The sequence below is a fragment of the Lates calcarifer genome, linkage group LG6, assembly GCF_001640805.2.
Source record: "Lates calcarifer isolate ASB-BC8 linkage group LG6, TLL_Latcal_v3, whole genome shotgun sequence".
NCBI lineage: Eukaryota > Metazoa > Chordata > Actinopteri > Centropomidae > Lates > Lates calcarifer.
In genome coordinates, this window is record NC_066838.1 from 20,191,547 (window position 1) to 20,218,086 (window position 26,540).

At 39.8% G+C, this 26,540-nt stretch overlaps 1 protein-coding gene across 1 annotated transcript in view; it reads left to right on the forward strand.

Moving 5' to 3' along the window:
- Nucleotides 1-519: 519 nt before the first annotated feature.
- Nucleotides 520-26,540, forward strand: part of LOC108882111 (metabotropic glutamate receptor 4) — a 160,920-nt gene continuing 134,899 nt past the window's right edge. The window contains 1 exon segment of the mRNA XM_018674405.2: nucleotides 520-996. The gene's annotated coding sequence lies outside the window, so the exon portion shown is untranslated.

The following is a 26,540-nucleotide window of genomic DNA, read 5'->3' on the forward strand; positions in this document are numbered from 1 at the left end:
GAGGAAGACAGCTATTTCAAATTCCTCCGTCTTCCTCAGTCCCCTGGCTGCATGTGCCAAATGACAAAACTCTTAAAATGACTCGTCAGCCGCTCCGAGCCAGCTTTCATATCATTAAAACCCTGCGATGAGTGTCTCAAAAACTGGAAAACTCCACATTTGCTTGTTTTATCCCAATTAAAGATTCATCAGCCTCACCCTCGGAGTTCACTTATTGATTTTTTTTAAATAAATGCAGCTGATCTCCATGTAATTCTTCAAGCATCGATTTTTACGCAGTCACTTCCTTTCCCTTTTTGTTGCTGTTATTGTTGTGGAATGCGTTAGAGTCGGAGTCAATGCTGGACAAAGCTTGCTTGTTTTTTTTTTTCTTTTAGTGAGGATCTAATGTGCAGCGCTTAAAAAATAGGGGAAAAAAGAGGAGAGATAATTTTTTCAGTCTTGTGCAAGTGGGAGGGAAGATCTGTGCAGTCAAACAGAAGAAGCAGAGGAGAGGAAGTGGAGGGGGGGAGAAGGAGAGGAGGGAAAAAAACGGGGAAATCTCTGCAAACCCTGGAGTCTCATTCATTCAGCACCACTCGCTACTGGACAGCGTCTGAGCGGCGGAGTTCGGGTCGAGAAAACGGGAGATTTGTTGCAAACATCGGGTCCGGGAATAAAAAAACACCGCATCTGTACGGGGCGCTTTATTTCCCCTCCCCAAAGCTTTAAAAAAAAATCCATGCAGGCATTTTGACTTCCCACACCTGTCTACTCCCTTTTTTCCATTTGATTTTTTGAATTTGATCTGTGTGGCGGGTTTTGGGGCGAGCTGCGTCCAAACAGCAGCCGAGTCCAGAGCTGAGACTGGAGGAGCTGGCGCTGCCAAACAAAGACGCAGGAAGAAAAAAGAAGGGAAAAAACCAAACTGGACGGCATCAGGACGGGGGGAAGGGGGGGATCGCAGAAGTTTCATTTTCGTCACTTTAGACTCACTTGCATCGGGAGGATTTAAAGGTAAGAGTCCTTCCTTTCTTTTACACTGTGACATTAGCATAAGCAAGGTTTAGGGGCGGTATGACAGTCATGCATCACAGAGTTACGCAGCTGTGTTGTGGCTTCTGTCTGTGAGAGTATGCTGCACAAACATGACAGTCTGTCTATAAGGCTACTTGGAGACATGCTGGTGAGATTTGAAAAGCTTGTTATCACTATAAGAGGGGAAAGTATGAGGAAATAAGGTTACCCATGTTTTCTGGGGACATCTTTGATCGCGCGTACTGACTTTACCAAACCCTCCTCCCCTTGTGAATGTTGGTGTGTATGCGTGTTTAGCCCTGTTTTGTAGTGTGCGTGTGTGTGGAGGGGTGGGGGTCCCCCCCCTTTCTGATCACAGACTCAACAGATGAATCACCTCTGCTCAAAGGCAGGAATGAGGCTGACGTTTTTTGGTTTTGGTGGAGCCGATGAGAGTGAGTGAGAGTGTGAGAAGGAGGAGACTTGACAATACAATGAACCCCTTCATCAGCTGTATCTATGGGAGTCCCCCCAACCCCCCCCCCCCGCAAGTCCCCTCTCGCCTTTCCGCTCCACTTGACTCACTGTTGGTCCCTACATAAGCAAATCTGAGGAGTCTGTAGGCCCAATCAATGCGCGGATAAAGGCAGACGGGGTCCATTTCAAAGTAATGTGATTCAGTTGAGACAGTGGATGCTGGAGGCTGTGGAGGTGGAGATGCACTGAAATCCGTGGCGCTTTTAACCGGCAGGTGGGGGGTGGGTGTTTGCACGACCCATCTTTGAATTCAATCATTTTCAAGTGAGACATGACGCTCTGGTGGCTTCATATGGCTTGGTGACGCCTCAGCTGATTATGCATCACTGTCAGAGATGCTGCTCAAGCTGCTGCCTGTGAGGCTGATGTTTGATTCAGTGTGTTGAAACATTTAAAGAATGTATTTAGTTCTTGAAGAATGTTTAAACTGATGTGCTGCACTTCTTCTTTCCTTCTGAGGTTGAGAGAGAAAGACATGAATATGTTTACACACACTATCAACCTGAGGGACATGATATTATTTATCATTTTGTGATTTGATTTTTTTTTTTTGCAGCAGACAGAGGTGCAGAGGATTTTCTCTATTTCCACGTTTCATCTTATTTTTATGGCAGTCTGTGTTTTGCTGGAGGTTTGTCAAGTTCCACTCTATAACCCTCAGGGTCTCTCATCCACATCGATTTAAAATGCATCACTGGATTTCAATTAGGGAAAATCATTTAATTTGAGATGATTCTCTGCAAATTCAAAAATGTGTCTAATGCTGAGGAGAAGGAGAAAGAAGCCAAATGACAACAACCCTCAAAAGAAAAGACTTTAAACTCTTACATTGTTGGTCCTTAAAGACCAATCAGATCCTCCCTAAGCACTCATTGAAACCAGCTGTTGCCACACACAAATGTTTCACAGAGACACTAAAAATTTAATTTGAGCAGTTTCATTCTGTTTGTGGAAAAACAGGCAAATGGATCTTTTGAAGCCCAACAACAACAAGTGCCTTTAAATACCCATCAGAACCCCAGTAATTCATTTCCTTCTCGTTAGTCATTCATTCTCACAGCGAGAAACAAGACTCACTGAACCTTTGCAGCACTACTCTTTAAGCAATACCACACTGTCTGGAGTGTAAATCTCCATCAGCATTACTGATTATCCAGGAGAGGGAAAAATTGTTTCCTAAACCTTCATGGAACCTTATTATGTGCCACTGTGGACAAATCAATTCAGGTATGAAGTCATATTGGTTGTAAATTTCTTATCATATTAGCAGTAATAAAAATGATCAGGTAATTGGTAGCACAGATTTACAAGTGTTGCAGAAAGCGTTAAATAGCACCTATTTTACCAGTTAATTCAGAATCATGAGTTTCAGTCAACTTGTGACAAATTGTCACGTTTTGACTTGATGGCCTTCATCAAAATGTGTTTGTACTTACTATTCCTGCTTTTACTGAATTTTCTTTCTTTATGGTTAGCTCCAGTTATCACGACTGCTACTGCTGCTGCTGCTTTTAATCAGGATATGAAGGTGCCTTCAGTACAACCTCTTCTTCTAACTCTGCTTTCGAGAAAAAATAGAACCTTCTCAAAATTTCCCAAAAGACACAATGTGCAAAATTTGCAGAGATGCCATTTTTCCCAGCCCTGTGCTGAGCCCCCTCTGAGGCTGTGCAACCCCCCACCCTCCAAAACAAGACCCACCAATTAAATGGCTTGGTTTACTTGTGGTTATTGAGGTTAGGGTTCGGGCCATAGTTCAATTTAGGGTCTGCCAATCAGAGGTGGGATTTGTGTGCAGCCTGGGAGGAAGTGCTGCCCCAGAGACCCTGTTGAGGGATAGAAACAATTACAGCAAAATTTATTGTTGGCAGCTCACAAAAAAAAAAAAAAAAAATGCTTGCACCACACAAAAACCCCCTTAAAATTTCCAGTGCTTGAAGGGAGCACCTGAACATTCAAAGAGTGTACCTGCTGTATTCTGTATGTTTCTCTAATGGCACAAGACAGAAGTCAGTATTTTTTCCTCATTAACAACTTTCTCCCAAAGACAAAAAAAAGAAAAACATCTCATTAAGATGCAAAGCATGGAGAAAAGCCAATAAACAGAGTATGAGACTGACTGTCAGCAAAAAGCCTGTTACTTTTAAACTTTACATCCAAATGAGTTTCCTTGTACTGTAATCTGTTCCAGACCTGATAATGTTCCCCTTATACCCAGAAAATCATCCAGGATATGTTTACTGTCATTTCCTTCATCTCTTGTAATTCATTTTCCATGCTGCTGTGAGTTAGTGTGACATTATAGGAACAGGGCGGGATGAATTATTCTCCTCTGTCGGCTTCTCTTCCTCTTCCTTTCACACTGAGCTGAAAGCGAGAGCATACGTCAGCGCTGAAGTCTCTGGCATCCAGGGAGACAGACAGACAGGCAGACAGACAGACAGACAAGTGGAGAGTCATTTTCTCTCCCGTGTTGGTGGAGTCTGTTGTTCTTTATCACTGCTTCATGATCATGGAGAGTCCACATTCTGGATCACCTCCTCTGCTTTCTCCCCCTGTCTGTCCATCTGTTCGTCAGGGGGGCCCGTCTGTGTGGCTTTGCTGCACTGACCACACTCTGATGATCTCCGAAAGAGCAGCAGATCCATTCCCTCCGCACTTTCAACAAAATCCTATTTTCTAAACTGCTGATTCGTTTTCTCTGTGATCCTTTAACAAGCTTTCTGTTTCTTTTAAAGGCTTAGTCATTTCTGCCATATGTGTCCTCTAGTGAAATAGTTTTGTTGCCGACTCCGGACTTTGAAAGTTTTCGTTCTGAAGTTCTTTTTTTGTTCTGCTTTCAGATGCTCTTGTGTAAAACCAGCATGCTGCAAACAAACTCTCTTATCACAGAGTCAGTGCGTGAGAGCTGTAACACGCCTACAGGTTGAACGTCTTCATTAGAGCCCTGTTGACACTAATCAGAGACGACATCCACTGGCACTCTGGTTAATTTACAAGATTTATAACACAAACAATGAAGCAAATAATCTTTCCATCCCAGCAAGACAGTTCTTCATAAGGCAGATGCATTTGACAAGGTATCAAATTAATCTTTGTTCTTATTCAAAGATTATAATGCCACATGCTGTCCTCAGCAAAACTGGCTTCAACTCACATTTTCAATCATCTCTCCCTGTCTTGACAGGTAGAGTTCATTCAAATGAGTCAAGAGCATCATGGAAGCACAGCACTAAGACATCTGTTAGAACTCAGACAGAGAAACATGGTTGTAATATTAGCTGATTCCTCTTAGTACTAAGATATTTTCCTAATCAAGCACAATGATCATATTTAATCACCCAATGTATTTTAAACATCTCATAAGATAAAGCTATGGCAAATTCAAAATGGTGGTTTCACCATCTGCTGCTACAAAAGTCATTACCAGCACTTTGCTTTACATTCATTTCTTCATCCTTATTTCCTGATTCAGTGGCTCAGTTCAGAACAGTTGTGAATGGTTTCGTCACAGATGAGGAACGTTTCCAAATATGGCATACTGCTCATCCTTGGGCATCGGTTTTGCTGTGTAATTGACAGATTTGTTGATTAGTGTTGCATTGAAGTGTGATTTCACAGGGGAAGCTTGTGATTTGGCTGGATTTTCTGCCATAAAGATCCAAACATCTTATTCCAAATGATGGCAATAAAAGGATATTTGTATGCATTTCAGCCGTTACAAAACAAACTGGGCTGGGATTTAGAGCAGGGGGTACGGTGATTCCATGTGACTTGACAAGATTGTGGTTTGGGTTAAAATAACTACTTTCCGAAGGTTAGGGAACTGCCATCATGGTGGTTACAGTAATAACCATGTGGTTAAGTTAGGGATGGTTATAAGAAACCCAAGTTAACTGTCAGTTTGAAATGAGAAACACACTTTAATCATAGTCCAGGGTATTGTTGTCCCATCCATCCACCATGACCTCCTCTCTCTGCAGACTTTTTTCCTCTATAATAATGTAACGCTACCTCATCTTCACTCCCAAAGACAAAAGTTGTAATTACTTCGACCGCTGGAGGACTTTGTCACAAGAACGTAACAACTGACGCTGTCATTTTTCTAAGATTTAGCTAACATAGCTAATTCAGCTGCTTCTTCGCACTTGTATTCATGTTGTGCCAGAATTTATAGTGAAGGAGATAAACTTTTCATTTGGTCACCTGTTGGGCTGAAGCTGCTGGGCTCTGCTGTGTTTCAGTTTCAGGTTGTTAAAGCTCTTCTGGTTCTGGTTCAATCACATGGTTTATGGCTATTTTCCTTTGGTGTCTGTTTTTTTCTTCACAGCCGTACTCAGTGATTATGTGTTGCCATAGCAACCTGAGTCATGTGGGTTTTGTTTTCATGTGCCATCTTTAGGCCATTTGGATTATCTACATGGTCTTCTTGAGTTTATTTGCATAAAATAATCATACCCCTACCATTTTTAGCATGTATTCTGTTGTTTTTTGTAACTTTGTATCCGGTTCTTCTGCCTCTAGTCATATACCGTCTAGTCCAGTGGGTGGGTAAGTGGGTAGGTAAGCTGTTTGGAGATTTGTTTTCACTGCCTGTACACATTCCACACAGAAACATACAGATATCCACACAATAACATACATACCCAGCATCCAGGTCCCTGGCTATAAGCAGAAATATGGGATACTATGGTTTAATACATTCCTTGAACCTCAAATTTACATTATTTACAAGCCAAGTGTGCATGAAAGGGGCAATATAAAGCCACTTCACATTTCCTAAAAGGTCATGTGGTGCTAGGGGTTGCCATTCTCCCTGGTGGGTCATTAATTAGAAATATTTGCCACAGATGGACTGAATCTTGGCTGGATTTCAGACATTTATTATATGTCATCCCCTAGTTTTATGTCCCAAAAAACTAAATACAGAGATTCGTGTTTCACAAAGGGGCCCACTTCTGGATTTTTCATTGATATTCACAATGCGTGAGTTGAGGTATTTTCCCCACTCTCTTTGTCGTTAAGGCCTGCCCACTATTCATGAATATGTATGCGCATATCCTCAGACTAAACGATGTAGCTCGTAAACTACCCACTAGTGCCTTATAAACATAGTCTTTGTGCAATCAGAGTTTAAAGCTGTAAACTCCAAACAAACAATATTGTACAATTTGTTTGTGCACAACTTTTGTGTGTATGCTGCACTACAGCGAGTAGTGCGCAAATGATTTATATTAACACGTACAGAAATAGTTTTAGTGCTTTTTTTTAAAGGACAGTTTTGATCATCATGGTAATATAAGGCAGTAGCTTTGTAATGATTAAAATCTTGGTTGATAAGATTAAGACTGAGCAGCGGTAAGCAATGAAAAACACAACCCCTGATAAGATCCAGTATTCAGTCTACATTTCCTACACAGGTCTACAGCAGAAAACTGTAGAAATGAGTGGGAGAAATTATCCCCATGATTCCCATAATGCATGACTTCAGGGCCAGTTCCTTTTAGCTGCAACAGACCACTCCAGATTAGTTCTTGTTCTGCACACCAGCGCCTGGCAGAAATCTCTTGCCAGCAGCAGTGGGAAGGCATAGCCGAGTTCCTAAATCCTGCAGTCAACAGCCACCCAGCTCTCTGTGCACTATTCCTGGCCTTGATTACAATTTGTGTGCCACAGTGGCTGGCTCCAAAGAAAGAGCCACATGGAAATATTCAATTATATGTGCAGTAGGCTGGGATGGTTGAGAAAATTGCCTTTTGAGAGTTTTTAAAGAATATTCTAAATTTGATCAGTGTTGTGATGTGACAGGTATTAAAAGCAAAGCACGTTACTGCAAATCCTGTACAAACATTGTGAACCAGGCAGTAATCTTATTTTGCTCCTGTTCTGCTCAACAGTGAATGCTTATAGATCCACCATTCAGATCAGATTTTCTCATTAGCCTGCCAATGCCTTAAAAGAAGATAGATGCACAAAGTGTTCATCCTATAACCTACGCTGGTTCAAAGACCAATATAGGTATCACTGTTGGCAGACACTGGACATGATTAATTGCAAACCTATGCTCTTCTTGTTTTGCCTAAGTCCTCAGTCTCCACAATCGAACATGAGTGACTCAAGAGAGGAAGCTTAGGATAAATATGAGGAAGCACAATGCCATTGTTTCTGAGCAAAATGCATTAACATATTGACTTTGCAAGAGTGCATGCCAGTTACTTCAGGTCACTGTTGATTGGCTGGCACAAATTAGTTCAAGTAAGACATGTAATCAATCAGTGTGCAAAAAATAAATTAATCATGCACCAAAAATTTATTTAAAAAAAACATGCTGGATAATGTTTTTGTCAGCATCTCCTCCACTCTTTGTCAGTAGTTCAGCCTAGCAATCATATTGCTTTCCTCGACATCATCCACAGAGTTGTGTTTAACAGCATTAAATTGTAAAGGGAGACTGCCATTAGAGGCTTGAGTTGTCTCACTGGATTGTGTTTTGCTTTATAATAGGCCTGTAGGGCTACTACGTGCACTGCAGGTCCACTTAATGGTGTGCTGATCTGTTAGAGCCCATTACTCAGAGAATCCTTGTCACTGCCCTTGCCCTTCCTCAGTACCACACTTCAGCTCACTGGTAATGAGATGTCTGTATTTACACTAAGTCCTGATTACTAATGCAGAGGCAGCGATATGGGATACCATGTCTACCACTCCCAGCTTTCATGTCTGACACCTGTAAGTGGGGAATTAAAAACGGTTACTCATATTGCAGACATGCAGACACACAGGGCTGGATCCGGTGGCAAGCCCAAGCAATAACCACTATGTCTTGAAAACAGAAAAACGACATGTACAATGACTAATGGAGGTATCTAAAGCATACATAAATATACAACCTATACCAACCTTTTACCCCTGTCTGCTTCTAATTTTGTTCATGTAGTAAATGGTTTTGCCTAATAACATTTCGGAGGATGCATTATTGCTGCATTGATTTTTTCTAAATGATGAAATGCTACTGCTCAGGAATCATATAGGGAGGCGGTTGGGTGAACACCGGAGACCGTTGGCTCCTGCCCTACATCTCACATGTGGTTAGGTTTGGTTAAGGTTAGATTAGTTTATATTGTAGCTTGATTGATTTTTGGAAAGTAGTGAGAAGACATAATTTCTTATTTATACTCCTTAAATATTTAACCAAGACTTTGACATTTTGGGAAATAAACTTATCAATTTTCTTACACAAATGCACGAGAGGCTGTCTGTATGTTAAATATGAAACTACTGCTGGCAGCTAGCTAACTTAGCATACCATAAAAACTGGGAAAAAGCTGTTTACAGCTAGCCTGGTTCTGCTTAAAGATAACAGAAGATTTTGTTTAACAACATATAATGTGTTAATTAGTGAGCTTTAGAGGTGCTGGTAGGTGAATTTTGTTCTCTTTGGACAGAGCAGGCTAGCTGTATCCCCCTGTTTCCGGTTCTTGTGCTAAGTCTAAGCTAGTTGGCTGCTGGCTGTAGCTTTGTTGTGCAGACATGAGAGTGGTATTGACATTCTCTTTCTAACTCTTGGAACACAACAAATAAGTGTATTTCCCCAAAATGTTGAACCTTTCCTTTAACAAAACAAACAAAGCTACGGGTTGCATAAACTATAAAAACATTAATCATGCTTTACACTAGAAGATAAATATAAGAAAATATAATAAATAAGAAAAATATTAACAGTAAATAATTTGCAGACACGTTCAGTTCAGTTTCAGTGAGAACATTCTTGAATACATTTTCTAAACTGCTTTAGCAGCTAAGGAACTAAATGGCATTAAATGTAGAGAGAAAAAAGTAGTATTTATACTAGTGTTTGAAAACTTGCTTTCAGCCCTAACTTTGCTTCAGTGAACCCATTACTGACTTGTAGTATTTCCTACAGCTTTGCTCTGTGAAGAGAGAGAGGCATGGACAGCATCTTCAATGAGCTGTTGTGAGCCATATTTGTTTCACGATTTGAGACACCTTGGACTCCCCGTCTGACTTACACACTATGTCCTGTCTTTGTTTACAGCCTGGCTGTAATGGGGGCTCTGTAGACTTTCCTCAGTCAATACAAACACTATCCTAGACCCTGGCTGCTTCATAACTTGGCAGTGTGAAGCACACACACACACACACACACACACACACACACACACACACAAAACATGCACACACAGCGGTACTGCTACAGTGCCTTAGGCTGTTCTTCTCTGGATGTCTTATCCATGTAGAGAAATATTGGTACATGGCATGGAGTGCATTTGATATATTGGGACATTCCACTGGATTTAGCTGTACTTGTACCACCGACATACTGTAGGCTGTAAGGATAAGAATATATGGCCTTTTTATTAAAAATACTACATAAAAGGTAAATGTTTCAAGTTCTTTCACTCCACTAGTGTCCAACCCCTCTCCTGCTGCAGTCTTGTTTTCACAGGCATATACTGTACACAACCTTTTATCAAACCTGTTTCGTAAGGATGTAACCAAATATGAATACATTAAACATGTATAAACAGATAATACTCTCTGAACAGATATGAACAGCAGATCTGGTCTAATAACTATCAGATGCATACTATCACCTGCTATTAGCCAAAGCACCAATACATAATGCATATTTACCAAAACAAACTAACTAACAACTTCCAGGTCAGACTCTACCCACTCACAACGTGAATCTCAATACAGATGATTTGATAAACAGATAAAGACAGTATGTTGAGTAGTTGGAGATGTTCAGTCAGTCTAGTAAAAATAGACACACTTAAATTATACCATCACTTCCAGGTTTTAGCCACTTTGGTCCTGACTGTAATATCTTGACAACTACTTAATGAATGACAACGATATTTGGTGTAGACACTCATATTCCCTTTGAGATCTGAAATATCTTTGATGAGCCATTAACTTTCCCTCCAGCTCTAACATCAGGAAAAAAAAAAATCTATTTGCCCAATAGTATAGATTCTGACCCTATATCTGATGCCCACCAGCCTCAGCTGTGCTTTGTGGTTAATACTAATTAGCAAACACTGGCATGCCAACACACTAAAATGAGATGGTGACTATGGTAAACATCATACCTGCTAAATCAGCATGTTTGCGCTGTGAGCATGTTAGCATGCTGATGTTAGCATTCCTGTGATATTCTGATACATATCTGTATCTTGTACAGCAGCGAGCCATTGCTAGATGTCCATGTTTCTATTCCCTTTCTCCTTTTCCTGCTCCTGTAAATCAGTCTTTCACCCATGCTCTGTGTTTCAGACCTGCTGCCAGTTGTGTCAATGGCCTTCCTCTATTTACTTTGTCAGATCTGTTTGCCTGCTTGAACTGTGGTTTTTTTTTGTTGCAAACCTTTTTTTCCCAACCATCGATTCTACTGAAGTGCCTTTAATTTGACCTGCTCTTCCTTAATGTCTGCATTTGGATCCTATCTGAGTTGCCCTGTACCTGAACTGTAACAGTTAGCTATTTGGATGAATGACTACTTTAATGATTTGTCCATTTCTCCATACTAATAGAATCTGAGACAATTTTTAGACTAGGGGCTTAACAAGTTCAGGTATTCTACCAACTTAGAACTAGAAGTGAAATAGCACTGTCTCTCAGAACATCTAATTAAGGGTATCGTGTGAACCATAGGCCATTCTGCCAGGTGTACTGTGTGGGCACTCTAACAGCCGGTCTTTCATCACAGTGTATCAGAGAGCAATAGCAACCACCCGTACGGACTCGATTCAGGTTTTCTAATGAAATGCTCCATCTCTGTCATCAGACTGCCATTTTCACGATCTATTAAACCTCATACATTCATTGCTCTGTTATGCATTATGTGCCATTGACTTCTGCTATTCTGCAGCATTGTTTCAATTATGAGGAGCAGAGGAGTCACGGCTGGAGCTTCATCAGGAAGTCGCAGCGTGATTTTCCATTTCATGGATTTTTTTCTCTTCAAGGAGTTTGAGATTACTTCCTGTGTAATTTTCCACCTTGTGCGGTGGCCTTCCCTCTGTAAAGCACCAGTGATAAGTGAAGATCAGTGGCTGACATTTAATGTATGTGTATTGCTTAGTTTTCTTTGATGTTAATGTGTTTAGAAGCCACCAAGTCCAACACACAACACACGTCCTCTCAAGTTGCACTCCACATAAATGACCACAGGGTTAAATTCTGGAATAATCTCCACCAACAGAGCGGTGGGACTGCATGTAATGGCATGGCTTAGATGTTTATTGGAATTTAGACCACATTTGCCCACAGGGTACAAAATAAATTACAACTTTCCAGCTACTTGGATCAGCTGATGTGACAACTTGGGGGGACCGAAAATAGGAGTTTGCAAACCTCAACATAGGATTTAATAAACATTATGTTGTGCTAATGAGGCTGAGTCTCCACAAATGACAATGACTATGGCAACAACCTTATTTGATGCGGCTTGGTAGATGCAATGGTGGAAGGAAAGACTTACTCAAGCTCTGTAATAAATTTGAGGCATATGCACTTTGCTTGAGTATTTCCATTTAATGCTACTTTATATTTCTTCTCCACCACATTGATTTGGCAGCTGTAGTTGCTGGTTACTTTTCAGATTACGATTTTACATATTTCTCCCTCTGAACATCTCAGATGGCTTAATTTACATAACTGCTCAAGGCCCAAAGAGATAGTTATCCAATATTTCTAGATTAGAGAAAGGGTCATACAAATACAAATTATAACAGCAGAACATTGTTTTTGCTTCTTTCCTACCACCATTATCATCTCATGACCCCTCAGATTTATCTTGTGATTCTGTGGGGCCCAATCCTTAGGTTGGATTGTGATTGATTATAGTGAAATTAGACAGTAGAGTAACAAGAACATGTTCAGCTGCCAAAGCCGCCAGCAAGAACAAAACCTGAAACTGTGAACAATCTAAGAGTTTTGTGGCCTGAGAATTCTTCTTCTTATCATTATTATCATTGTTACATGATAGCTTTTAATCTACTGGTTTACATTCTGAAGAAGTCAAAGAATGAGCTCAGGATGTCTCTTATAAATACTGTGATATGTATCACCGTATGCAAAGATATGGAAAGGCATCTCATGGAAGTCATTTGTTCTGTTGTCAGTAGATTGTGAGACCATTATGCAGCACATCACCATCATCTTCTAGTATATAAAGATAATAAGACTGACACACACCCACCTAAACAAACTGAAGAGAGTCTTCATGAACGTCTGAGTCAAGCTGAACACTTTCCACTTCCTGTCCAATCACAGATCATTGAACATTTATGAAAAAGAACTAGAGGCTTTTCGATTTAAAAATATAATCCAATATCCCACAGCACACAGTTCAGCACAATTTGACAGCGATCCAGGGTTGATTAAAACACTGAGGGCAGATAGTGGCTTTATGTTTTATTAAGTTCTCAATATTTGTTTACTTTTTAGATTTTTAGATGATTATTTTGGGCTCAATGGTTTTCTGATAAAACTACTAAAACTGTAAGATATAAAAAGAACTAGACTTGAAATAGGTCAGTTAATCAGCAGGAAATAATGGTAATAACTGATGGATCATTTCAGACATTCCACCCTTACTCTCTTATATGTGAATGAATATCTTTTGGTTTTGGGGGTTAGTTGGACAAAGCAGTTTGGAGATGGTAGTTTTTAGCTCTGACTCACTAAGGCATTATTCAGGAGATGTCCCCGAGACACAATCTCTTTATCTTTAGGCAATAAATAAATACTATCAATATTAACACCACATGTTCCAGCGCACTGCAGCTCTGCATGAGGCATTCATTAACATAATAGCACCACAAGAACGACAAATGTTTAAGAAAATTACCATTGAAGACATGCTGCTATTATTTTACCCAAACATTTACCTATCAAAGGCTTGAGCTGAATTATTAATAGTAATATTGGTTAACAAGCCCCATAAACCAGAGGCTCTGCCAGAGAGAGTTGTCTGTTTCCTCAAGCTTATTGAGTGGGATGCACAGGATCATAAGAGGCTAATGTCAGTCTGGTTGAGGTCAGCCACTGTGGTAATGAAAACATACAACCTCAGAGGTCACTAGTGTAGGATTTTCTCTTCATATTTTGTCTACATTGTTACATCAACCTCCTACACTATATAGTCCCTGTGAACTGCTACTAGCTTCCTGGATTTCACGCTGCTTTTTAATGTCAGAGGGATTCCTGTAATTTCGCAGCACAAACCAAGTATCAAATGAAAGCTAAGAGAAGCTCTGTTTCACCTTTAGTTTGACAGTCCGCATCTGAGTGTAAGCCACTTTCTTATTTCATTTACTAAAATCATCTATATTCAGTAGAACTCAAGATGGTTAACTGAATAAAATTATTATTTTATATCATCATAAATGGAATATCTTTGGTTTTTGGAGTGTTTGTCAGACAAAACAAGACATTTCAAAATGTGACTTTTGGATGTGGAAACTATCCAGCCACCTAAACCCATCTACCCAGCCACACAACCCTCAGCACTCAGTGAATATCCGCAACAATCTGATCACATTTTCAATCTCCGCTGACAGTCCTCTCATCTCCTTATTGTCTGGAGATCAAACAAACTTCCAGCAGTGCTGTGATATGGCTTAAATGATAATAATGCTCTGTAAATCCCCTTTGTAAATTATTTCTATACACTTGCATTCCCTCCCCTGTTGCGTGTCGCACGGAACATACTTAATCTACTTAAAACAAGTTGATAGACTGGCAATATAAATGAGACTGCTTGGCCATCTGAGGATCTGTCTTCATTAGGAGCGGATCTGGAAAGAGTTTCTATTAGCTCACTATCAAGATGGGGAGACTGTGAGGAGGAAATTACGCATGTCACAAGACAAAGTGCGGGCGGCCCACGGCTAAGCCCAATGGAGGATGAAAAGCCTTAATCAACGACAAGGACTACCGGTGACAGGGCACCATGATCGCCCCACGCGTCACAGTGTAGAAGATTATATCCAGCCTCTGACAGACTGACACTTCCTCTGCGAGTTCCTCACAGAGGAAGAGAGAAAAGGATGGTTCCGAGCCTCTCCTTTCCTTTCCCTGCTCTGTTCTTTACTATCAAAGGTCTTTCCCAGATTTGGGTCATTATTTTTTTGTCTCATCTGCAAGGGTAATAACACTTACTGCTCTTAGAAAGATAACAGCTGAAGAGTGAGCCCCAGGAGGACCATATGCATAACTCGCCAACACTGTTGAACAATAAATTACAGTCATAATGGAACTGGAGGATTCAAACTATCTAAGGACGTTTTCATGTAAAATACTTCAAGTCAATATAAAGGTCATGCTTCATCTGAATGAAAACCCTCAATGTTATGTTTTTCTTATCTATTTCCTGTTTCGCTGTCTCGTCCTTGTCGCATTACTCTCACTGAATACCTTAGTTAACAGTGCTGGGAAGAAAAAAATCTGTTCATTTCTGTGCTTTCCAGACGCTCTTTTACAGCATTTGAATTAGTCAGATGCCATTATGATTGTGAACTCTGCTTTTTCCTGTTACGCATCTGCTGCAGCTAAAAAGGGTTCTCTATAAACAACAAATTGTTTTCTGAAAACAGAAAGGAACATTATTTTTGCCTTGACCTTCTTAGTAAGAGTTCAACTACTCAAGATATGTTACACGCTACAATGGTGCTTTTCACTTTGCAGACAGGAAGATGGGATTGAGGCCACCTTACGTACGTATATGACGCTGAAGGGGGAAAAAAGTCTGTGGGTGTTTGTCTACCAATTCATGGTCACATAGCTTTACCAGTGCTGGCTTGCTGATCCACACTCCATCTATTGCCAAGGTTACTGGCCATGCCTCCTAGTTATTTTGTCATTCTCCTTCACGAGGCACTGCCTGATAATTAACTTGATTTTAATGGCCCTGGTTCTCTGAGGTAACCGTGCTAATTAACAAACGAGCCAATATTTTCATCTTGCTCTCAAATGAAAAGGGTGCTAATTGTTCAAATCACAGCCTAAAGCTCATGTTGTTGCCTGTTAGCTGTACCCAGTGGGTAAACCCATTCTTTGCATGTTGTGGCTGATGAATAAAAATCACTTTATCAGCAATGTTACTTAAAAATGTACATTGAGCATTGCTCTCCTGTAGCACTGTTGGACTCACAATGGCCAGAAAAAAACAGATGCAACAGAGCCAGAATCTACTCCACACATTCTTCTTTCTTGTCAAAACCTGGTACCTAAATTACCAACAATGCATTACAACTGCCAACTGCCAACCACCAACAGATCTGAGATTTGTGTGTATGTTATGCTAGTAGCAGCTAATGAAGGATCCCTCATGTAAGAGTTGAGGAGTGGGCTACTCCTCTTGTCGTCAGATCCATCGATGCTGAAGTGACATCACTTGAAGCACTTTATCAGACTTTGTGCAGCTCCCTCCCTTCGGAGAAACAAATGGCTTTGTACAACTACTTTGACATAATCAAGTAGTACTCTGCAAGATCTGAACAGACTCTGATGAGTTTCCCTTTAACTTTACTTACTTTTCTTTATTCACAGTGTGTATTTATCAGGGACAACACACATTAATTAACCCTGAATACAGCTGTCTCAGTTTCAGTGGGGGCGTTGGCAGAGAGGATTGATTGCTTTTAATGACTAATACAGTAGTTTATGGCATGAATAAATTCAGAATTCATTTACCTAGTTCTGGCAACTTGTGTTGAAATATCTGCATCCCTGCTGTTGTTTACCCTGCCCAAATGCGCTGCCAGGAAATCAGTAGAAGCTAAAGTTGAGGTATAGATTTGTTTATGATTTTAGTCTAAATTATTTATTCTATTACAGCCAGAATCAGTTTCTCGGTTGAGAGACTGCAACTATTTTAATAATCAATTAATCGTTTCAGTGATTTTTCAAGCATCCTGTGGTTTCAAATGTGTGAATATGCTATTTTCCTCTGTTTTGTACCATTATAGAAAATCTTTAGGTTTTAGACTCAATGCTTTTTCACATTTTGAGACTAGGCAATTGATCAATAAAATAATCGCTACATAAATCAATTGTGAAAATAATTGTTAGTTGCCACCCTAAATTTTACTAAACATTAAGCTTTATTCAAAAATCAGCTCTTGATCAGTATTCAATAATTGATCACTGTTGTCTGAATCTTTTCTTGAGGGAAGAGAGAGGAATAGGTTGTTGTTTTCCCTCCCAATGGCTCATCAGATTCAGATGAGGAATCAAGAGAGGAAGATAGAGAGGATGAACTTCATGCGGTGGGCCACAGTGAGAACATATTCTACAGCAGCAGCATCACTAAAGCCACTAATGACTGTCATAATGAGGCAGAGGATGGAGTGCAGAGACCTGGATACATAGGCATATTCTGTAGGTAACAAGGATATATAATTTGTAAGAGCGATATATAATTTGTAAGAGCGAGTAAAAATTGTGATTTGGATTTGGGTAAATCTGTATCTGGATGGAATTCAGAGAAAGGTTGATGCAGGATGTGTTTCACTGGGCACTCCTGGATTGGAGACAGAAAATGAGTTTTAACATAAACACCTATATGTGTGTCATCTACGTCAACCACCTGCTGGTGTCTCTGCTACCGGTAATGACTGAAACGCCTCATTCAGTAAAGAACATGAATAAATAACCAAGAAACATTGCAAGCGATTACGTTGCCACCATAACATAATTGGGAAAGCAGTTTATTAATATATGAAAGTAATTTCCAGGAGACAGAGTTGTCTAAATGGGTAATGTATCCTGGGGGAAACAAACTGTAAAATAAAAGCTGAAAGTCATGGTATAATTTAATGGACTAACATAAAAATATGACCAGAATGGCTTATTGGTCTGATGTCACTTGCTGCTTTGTTTTCAATTGTACTATTTTCTTTTGGAGTAATTGTTAATTTTTGTTGTTTGCCCCAAATTGTTTGTGTAATTATTTACAGACCAAAAGCAATACCCTTAGACCCTAAAGATTTGTAAAACAATGACTTAATTATTTTCATTAATTCTGTTTTCTTGTCCATTTAAGGGTTAACATCAATGTGATGTAAACAAAAATATTAAAGCAAGATAGGACACAGCATAAACAATGCAGCTAAGTCACATCTTCAGAATGCCACGACTGTTAAAGCATCTCTAGCTGTTTTAAACCATGTCTCAGTGAATGCTGTAATTTCTAAAAATAACTGTATATGTCATGCCTGGAAAATCAAAGGCTATCTTTCATAGCGGCGGTATGTGCTTTTTTGCTATTGTAGATTTGCTGCATATTTCACTTTCTGCCAGGGGTTATGTAATGAAGCTTGTCGCCAGGGGTTGTGCCGACACAAGGGACCATGCTCTCTTCTCTGAGCAAGTGCCAAGAAAGAGAACCAAGGGTTATAAGGGGGGAGGCACAGAGTGTAAATGCCTGCTCTCTAAATCCCAAAAGCTTTACACGAGATTGAATGATCAAGAGTGAATACAGCAAACAAAAAACAAGAGATAGTGTAGTTTTAGGACTTCTATTTGGATAAAGAGCTACAGTATAGCGCACCACAGGTTTAAGAGGTTCTCAAAGGGTGATATGAAGTGCTTGTATATTCTCGCATCTATGCTGACCTTTAAAAATAAAGCGCCCGCAGAAATGACCGAGGTTCAATGTATTCCTGTAGGCGGTCAGGCTGTGGTTTCTGGGGAACATATCAGCATGGCACAGTGACACTTGTCATCTTGAATGGTTGGCTGGGAGCGGTGACAGGGCGACGTGAGCCCCAGCTAGTCTGTCGCCTGTCTCCACCCGGAAGCCTACAGTGATTAAAAATGGCAGGGGCAGTTACACCCTCAACCATGAGTGCTCTTCAGGGTATCATGTTTTTAGGGGCAGACGCCCTGATGCTTCTGCCCCCAAAAACACTTCAAAAACATTATGCCATTCTGCCATCTCTTGTTCTCACACTTCTTTTTACACCAATCTGTGTTTCAAATTAACATTGAGAGATGTGCCACCAAGAAAGTGATTATGCCTATCCAGGGGATTGGTTGTGCAGTTGTCATGTAATAACAGAGTCTCCCTGTTGAGTGACACTTTGATAGGGCTTAATTGTTTTACATTCTAATTAAATTAATCTGGTTATTATCTGCATTTAGTAATTGAGGGTCATATATTATTTTGTACTGGGAACATGCAGCATCTTCAGCTTGTTTAAGTCTTGTAGGATAAACAGCAGCTCCCCACTTCAGGACTGGGATCAGAGCCTTGAGGGAACTTCAGGATATATCTTGTGCTTTGAAGCTCTGAGGGCTGTACAAAGTTCACCCAACTGCCAGTTTAATGGATTGAGTCCGACTTTTCAGAGGTGCCACAGAGACACAGCTATTTGCCATGCTGGTTAAAAGTCGAAAGACAGAAGAGGCTGCTCTGTCCCCTGCCTGTCTCTCTCTCTCTCTCTCTCTCACTGTCTCACATTTTACATCCTGTTATCTGTTTGCTCCATGTACTGCGAGGCTGATACATTCTTGTATTTGCTGTGTAACTGTGGGACAAGTAAACCAAAAAAAAAAAAGATTTTGGAAAGCCATAGCTGTCACTCATTTCAACATTTACTTGGTCTCCGTGTGTGTGAAGTCAATACCGCATAGATTAGCACATCTAACCTTTCTGAATTCTTATTAGATTTCATGGTCCTGAATTTATGCCTTTTCAAACACAGCTCCAATGTAATACAATAAGGAGTTTCAGATCAGGGTATCTGCCATTCACCACTTAGCACAGATAGTTCTGTAAAGAATTACAAAATCATCAATAACAGCATTACTAAACATCACTAATAGTGTTATAGTACTAGACCATTTAATTGCACAGCATTTGGGCTGTAATGGAAATGTGAGAGGAAAAATAATATAGAAAATGGATAAAAAATGTCTTTATCTTTGAACTAAATAAACCAGAACTAGCTACACAGATGAGTTAAAGTAAAGTGAATGCCAAATACAAGAGCAAAAAGTATTTGTCACTTAAAAAAAAAATAAATCTGGCAGTCACGACTTAAAAACAAATTGTCGCAAAAGCATGAACAAAATACTTGCAAAGATGTCAAATGAGACATCAAAAGTCGGGCATGTCAAAAAAGTGACGTTTGAGCCAATTCAAACTGACATGTAATTTGTTCAAATTTATGCTAACCGAGGGAGCTTACTTCTGTAGAGAAAGTTCACTTGCTCTCCCTCTGCTTCCTCACTTGAAACTTCAGTGTAATTTCGGCAAACAGACTTATCCTTTATCTACAATTTTCTGTGGTTTTAAAACTAGAATGCTTCCTTCCTCTAGTTTGGTGTTGCGATTTTACTATTATTTTTCTCCAGGTTGCACTAATGAAGTGGACAACAACAGCCTAATTTACTGATAGGCCAACAGGACTCACACAGGAGGTCACAGGAGAACAGACCCCTGGAGCACAAGGCACAGCTTATACACTCAGAATATTTAACTGGAACAGATTATTACACAACAAATATTTGACTTAAATCACATTAAAATAGTAGTTTACATTTTTTTTAAAAAAAGGGCCACAGCCCTTCAACACATGCTTTGATCAAAACTAACACTGTACATTGTACTAATGACAAAGATGGAACAGCAGTTCTGGGTTATGGTATCAACAAAAATCTCACATATTATGAGGTTCACAAATCTGGCATTCACAGAATGGCAGCCATTTGGAATCAACCAATGCATGTAGATGAAGCATAATGGGATCATTTGGAAAAGAGAGTACTCACAAAGGGTTTAAAATTACAAAAAGGCAAACAATGGTCTTGACCCACAATGTACAGAACAGTGGATAATGATGGTCTGGGCAGCCACTTAGTCAGACTGACTGTTTAGCATTGCAGCACAGCAGTCAAAGATTATGAGGCTTTTTTTTTTTTTTTTTTTTTTTTAACGACACCAAGTTGAATTAATACTGGGCACACTCTTCTCTCACAATGTTCCAATAATCTAAGAAAATAATGTCCCCCTGAAAAACAAACTCAGTACCTTCACAAACACAAGGATGAAGTCAAACCGCTTCCATGAACTCCACATGAAACCTTAATGAGAAGTTCTATAGTGGAGAGTGTAAAGCAGAAACCCACCTCCTCCATCCCACAAACAGCTGGAGGCTCTCTTTCTTAAAGGTAGGCCAAACATCCCACTACACACAGTTCTGCAGTGGTACTATATAGCAGTCTTCACAGGAGCCCTCACAGGACTGAAGCTGGTGTGAAACCCTCACTGTGTTCATGATATCTATACATTTCTGTGTTTAGTTAAAGTATAAAGATTAAAAATTAGGAAACTCCTGAAATCAATGAATCTGCAAAGGCTACGCAAATTAAATATGTGGAAGACATATAGTACAGACGATGATTCATTCAGCAAAAGACAAGGAGCACACAAAGGTTTAATGATGAACAAAGCTGTCTGAAAAAGCACCTGAGTCACTTTTATGTAAACATCACGAGAGTAATCTTACTGGGTCAGACCATTACCATAACACTTTCAACATGGCCCATGTCTGAATTGAATGCTATCTCATTAACATAAAGGTTGCAACGAAAGGTAAAATAGAGAGAAATTAAATGAATGTCTTGTCTGGTGACAAATTCCTCACTTAAATACTGTCTCCCATGTTCACAGATGATGAAAACACTTCAAATGAGCTGATTCTTCTCAGGTCCGATCAATATATAATGAAGAATTTGTCCCTTCTCAGTGCAGCCTGGGCAAAAAAGCTTACAACAAATCCTTGTACAGTTTAAGTAATAATCAGAGCAGCTGTCACCCTCCTTAAATTTTCTTGTATTTTTAATTCTTACCAGCTACATGGATGAATAACTTAATTTATGGCAGAATGCTTTACATACAGCATGTGAGTATGAATCAAATGACTTACATTTATGCACTTAATATGCAGAATTCTCTAATAAATTCTGAAACTGATGAGAAAATTTGCTTTAATTGTGGTTTAATTGTGAAAGGTTGGCGATGGTCCCTTACACATACAATGGTCACTGATTAAATGATTAAATACTCGATTTTTTCACTCTCTTATGGGCAGCAGAAACAAGTTGTGAACACAGCTGACACATTAGCATCTTTAAAAGGTGCTATATGTAAGTTTTTGCTATTGCTCCATAGCCAACATTAGCATTAACTGTTTACTTGCTCTTGCTAGCTTCAGTGGTAAGCAAAGTTCTACACTGGTAAGTAAACTGCTGTTACTGCTGATTTTGGCTACATAGTGGTAGCAAAAACCTAGCTTTCATATAGCAACTTTAAATCAATATGGAAGACTTGTTAGCGAACACTTGCTTATTTACAAATTTAGGAATGTAATTAGACCAATAAATCTTTAAATTCTTGTCAAGCTTTTTAGGTGATGAAACTACACCGTCCTCATAGCTTTAACAATCATGTTCATGTATGCAGTTATATCTAACTGTCATTACAGGTTCTGAACCTTTGAGGTTTATGATCCTTTTTTTTTAGCATTATTTATTTATTTATTGCAGGAAATGCTGCAGCAACATGGAGTTCTATTTTAAGCTGCGACAGGATGAAAACACATAATTCAAATTCTACCAATACGTGCAAATTAACCCTCATTTAAAAAGGTAAAAGAAACTCCAAATTGGACCCTTGAGTTAATGGTGCAAGGATGTAAAGCGTGTCAGAGAAGTGCGTTTTACTTTTAATAAGGAAGGAGGACAGACCGGTCTTTTAAATTGGGTCCACAGCAAAAACACAGCATGCCGCTTATAATAGAACTCAAGAGTGATAAATAAAAGCCTAACAGCTTTAATTAGTTGTCAGTATGGGTTCTAGGGTTGTGAATCCTCCTCCTGCTACTCAGACACAACTCATTCTATTCCCCACTTCCTGCCCCTCCTATCTCTCAGTTTTAATGCGCAATCTCTCTCAGTTCCCCCCATTTTAGCCTCCTTCCTCTCATTGATACTCTCCATGTGTAAATTGATGGAGGCATTTCAAGGTTGTCTCCATCTTTGATCGTCACACAGAGGACCCCATAGGAAATATCAAATATTAAAGCAACAGAGCTCCCCAGTAGTGCACACTTTGAGACACGGTATGCCATGAGAATGCATAGCGTGATGTGGAAATACAAAGCAGTGGTGTTACAGACTTTCCAACACAGTTCCCAAAGGATCTTCTTTCCACTTCTTTGAACAGTTTGGTATTTGAGCACATGAACATTCCTGCAGCTAGGAATGGGATAACAAAGACTCTAATCCAGGCATGTCAAATCACGTGCAATGAAGGGCAGGCAGTTTTCAGATTATACCTGGTGATTTCACTGAGAGGGTGAAGATGTGAGGAAAGAGGAGGAGGTAATTAGTCAAATCATTTGGGGTCATATTCACAAACATTCAGAAAACTCTCTCAGAGAGCTCTGCAGCATAAAAACTTCTAGCAAGCAATTCCAGCTTAGAGGTGATTTAGGAAAGTTCTGCAAGTAACTCTGAGCAATGAAAAGACAAGACGAACTTTTATCTTCTAACTCCACTTCAAAAACTTGCAAAAATGAAGATGCCTCTAAACGTCTTTGCGTATCTCTCCCAGATCTCATCAACTTGTAATGCAGACCTGACTGTGTTGATAAAAAAAGTACACAACCATTATACTGAGCCAGGTGATTATCTCCAAACAATGCCTGTATGTTCATCTCTGTGCAGCTCAGATAAGTATGTCCCAGCCGTTGTGCAAATGCATTACAGCAAACAACCCTTAATAAGCAATCACTCCCTAATTTACAAAGAACAATAACTTACAACAGAGTCCTCTAATCAAAGACCCCATTTACTCTTCACTTCATGTATCTTGGCTGGATGGGATAACCATCAGATATCGAAAGAGGATATTAAAAGATTAATTGCATTGAAGAATTATTCAAGATGGACAGGAAACTAATTGCTTGCCAGATTTTGAAAAGCTCTATATGCATCTGTCCTCTCGAGACGCATACGTAATATTTACTTCCTCCAAGTCCACCTATGTCAGCAAGTGGTCTGTGGAAGTAACGACTCACAGGGTCGGTCGCCTGTTATAATGGCAACTAAAGTGAAATTACACCAAAATCACTCTTCATTCCTTGCTACCTTATGAAAGCAACCGGGAAAAGTGGATCCGGCGATTTCAACACATTTGGTCACACCGAAAGTGCACCAAGCTGCTGAAGAGTTTCTCTGATTGCTGCTCAGGTCGGCCACTAAAAGATCTGTGTGGTTGGGGGCAGCTACATGAATGAGAGCTGTGCAGATGACCGAATTTTTTATCTTGCTTGTAGTCCATGAACGTGATTCATCCATGCATTTATGTTAGTCTGTGGGCAGTTATTAGCAAGCTAGTTTAACTGTGACTGTTGTAACTGTGGATGTAAACTGCCTCAGTGCAGATGTGTGCCTCAGATGTTACCAAAGAGCTGGACTGAAGTAGGGCTGACCCTCATTTGCATGTAGCCTGGGGAAAACCAAGATGGATTGCAATCAGATATGTGATCTGGCCAGTGGGGACACTTACAAGTGACTACATCAAAACAATTTGGATTTTATCTGCATATAAGACACTTGAATTAACTGTAAGTTCAAATGAAGGCATACAACCTAAAAACATTTTATATTTGCTTGACACTTGTCGGTGTCTTTTAAATCCTATCAGATTATATCTATATTAATATTTACTGCACATTGCACGAGGGAAACCACATAACTGTACAAATTACTGCCATCAGTTGTGTGGACATCATAAATGTACAGTTACACCTCCAGCAGTCTCATGTTAGGAGGTGGTGAAAATGAGTCACATCCCCAACTGTTGGGTTCATTTCTCACCTAGAGTATAGCGACAAGCCTAAATAAATACAGTAGGTTTATTGTTGTTCACCGTCTGATGACGCAGATGTATGTCTCATCAGACTCATCATCAAGTGTGTTATATCCATTAATGCTGCTTCATTTGCTCACAAGGTGTGCTCATCCTATCGTGATCACATTAATTGAAGCTGTGGAACTGCGTTAATGGTGTAATAGCATTGATTTATCGAGTGAGACATACAACCTCGTCCCTAATGAGATGAAGATCAACCACAAATATCATCTATGTACAATATAATCTGTAGAACTTTTCTAACTCTTTGCCACTCGAGATTTGAAGCCTTTTCCTGTGGCTATAATGCCTTCATATTTACTAAGATTTGACCTTATTTCAATTTGATATTTTTCAGAATTTCACCACTGGCAAAACCCTTATGTTTCACTTAATTTGCTCTGTGACTACAGACTCTGGTGTAGTGATGGTTAAAATGAAATCAGCACACTCTTGCCCTTACAGAGCACATGACTTGACACCCCAGTTGGAAACTGTGATGTCACCCAAAGACAGTGCTTTCACAGGGGTGTGGATATTTCATTTTCTGGGTCAAAGCTTCGAAAGCCTCAGTGAAAACTTGGTAAAGCTTGGGAAAAAAAAGAATTACACTCTGGGTTTTCACTTTGTTGACTACAGAGAACTTCTTGAAAGAGTAACTTGAGCAAATCATATTTTTTGTTGAGACAGTTTAAGTGCATAGAAAGCAGCATTGTGCTCTCTGTGCCTCTAACAGAAATCATTTCAAAGTTGTCTAGCAAAACAGCACAGTAGATCCAAAAGAACATACTGCAAAGATCCAGAGAATACTTTTCTTGTTTGCCAGTTTCCACCCTCTTGTGTCTCTGTGACAGATAAGGAAGGAGTGACCTGACCCTCACTCCAGTGGCACTCTTGGAGATGAGAAAAGCTAAAGGGGTTATGAGAGTTCATCTGACAGGTCCACAGGGAAATGTCAGTGTGAGCACATTAGCTCTCTGCTCCTCTCATTTCTACTGTCAAATGTCAGTCTGCCAATGACCAGAAATCCATGTCAATAATGTCCTCTATGTTACAGTATGCCATGCAGGGGCTTCTGCAGCATTTTAACAGGGTGTCTGTCCACCGCAGTATCCCTGTGCGCATGTGGTTTCCTCCAGTACATGCTAAGGCAGATAAGATCTGATGAAACATTAAAGTTTCAGAGAGGCTTTCTGGTCTCTGCGGAGGACGGGGGAGCAGATGCTGAATGTATGTTCCATGGTTTAAATCACATTTCAAATCCCTTTGGGCATTAACAAAGTGTGGAACTGTGCAATTTTTGAAAAGAGGGACACGAGCGAGATGCAGTTCCCTTATAGATAGCTATAATACATGTTACATCGTATTGCTTTACCAAAATTTATTCCCCACTGTATGTATATGTACTGTATTCAATAAGTTAGTCCTTGATGTGACTCAGGCGCTCGTGTCTTGATGTGAAATCTTCAACGTCTATATAGAATCATCCCCAATGTTGATTTCATAACCAAGATTTTTTTTAATGAACTGACTGCACGTCAAGCATCTACTGCCAAAACTGCCATGGGTGAGTAAGAGATGGGCACGTGTTAAACACTCATGGACACACACATTTCCATACATAAATGAAGGAATTTACTACTGTATGTTTAAGTCAGTGTGAGAACCCTGAAGGTGGATTTAAAAAAAAAAAAAAAACCCCATTGGGTGGAAACTTTGATCCAAAATGCTGTATCGCACCATGAAGGAATTACATTATAGTATGGCCCTAACCCAACAGTATTAGACACATGATGTAACCAATGAAATGTGCTATATATACAGTATATGCCAGGGGTGTAAAGATTAATTCAGCTCATATGAAAACTGATATACAAGGCACAGATTCAAGTTAAATTAGGCATGAACTTTGGAAAAATATTGATATGATTCTTTCCAAGTAGCACACTCTGTCTATCTCTCTCTCTCTGCGTTTCCCACTAGCTTGCTATGTTCTCTAATCACACACCTGCTTCAAACCATCAAAACATTCTGTAAATGTCAGAAATGCTTG